We start from the raw sequence: 1,456 nt of genomic DNA on the forward strand, positions 1-1,456 counted from the left end.
GGAGCCTGCTCCTTGATACACACGGGAGCCTGTTTACCTTGGGGCTCACAGTAGGGAAGAGCTCTGCCTGGTAACCTAGTGTCCCCTGACAAATGGCTATGAGGTGATCACAAAACTGGCTCCCCTAAAGCTTTGTGGTTTTTCAGAAATGTCTGTAGAAGGGTGATGTGAAATCAACAATCTGGAAAAAGGAAACCTTGTTTTTCTTTTCTTTTGTCAGAAAGAGGGACGGTTCATTGTGGCTCAGAGTTCAGTGGTTTCCACTTATCTTCAGTTGCCTGCTGCCTTTTGATAGAACATCATGGCAGTGGCCTGCAGTAGAGACCTCATGGCCTCCAAGAAGCAAGGAAAGAGAGGAAAGGGCTGGATTCCAATATCCCCTTCGTAGGTATTCTGCTAATCAGACCTTAAACAAATGGCCTTCAGGGGACATTCAAGATCCTTTATTTTCTTCCCCCTTTGGCTTTTTTTATTTTTATTTATTTATTTTTTGTATACTTTAAATTGGAGTTAAGAAATACATCTGGGGTTGGAGAGATGGTTCAGAGGTCCTGAATTAATTCCCAGCAATCATATGGTGGCTCACAACCATCTATAATGAGATCTGGCACCCTCTTCTGGTGTGCAGGCATACATGCAGGAGGAACACTGTATACGTAATAAAAAAATTTAAAAAATTAAAAAAAAAGGAAAGTACATCTGAATCCAGAATAAACCACCTCTGTGCACCTTGTAGTTACTTATTTTTTACTTTTATTTAGAAAAACTTATTAATATCCTTGTATCTCATTTTTTTAAAATATTTGTTCACTTATTTTACTTGCATGGATGTCTTGCCTACTTGTGTATCTGTGCATCACATGCATACCTTGCATGCAGAGACTAGAAAAGGGGGTTGGAGTCCTTGTTAGCAGCCATGTGGGTGCTGGGACTTGAACCTGGGCCCTCTGATCAAGCAGCCAGTACTCTTAACTGCTAAGCCATTTCTCCATCCCTTTTCATTCATTTTTAATTATGAAGGAATGTAGATTTCCCATACTGTTGTGATTTTAATATGAGTTCACACACACACACACACACACAGGCACACATATACACACGCACGTGCACTTGCACGTGTGTCACAGGCCCTGTGCTTGAACACTTGGTCCCCAACAGGTGGTACTGTCAGGTGTTTGGAGATGTTGTGGCACCTTTGGTAAGTGGGGCCTAACAGGAGGAAGCAGATGGCTCTGGGGATGGGCCTTGAAGGTACAGCCTGACTCCACCCCAAGTGGTCCCTCTCCTCCTGACACACTGAAAGCTGTCCCACCAGCTCCAACTGCCACCCAGAGCCACCCCAGCCATGGTGAACTGTACCCTGACACCCCAGCCATGATGGACTGTACTCCTGACACCCCAGCCATGATGGACTGTACTCCTGACACCCCAGCCATGATGGACTGTACCCTGACAC

Source organism: Microtus ochrogaster, unplaced genomic scaffold (assembly GCF_000317375.1).
Source record: "Microtus ochrogaster isolate Prairie Vole_2 unplaced genomic scaffold, MicOch1.0 UNK11, whole genome shotgun sequence".
NCBI classification, from domain to species: Eukaryota; Metazoa; Chordata; class Mammalia; order Rodentia; family Cricetidae; genus Microtus; species Microtus ochrogaster.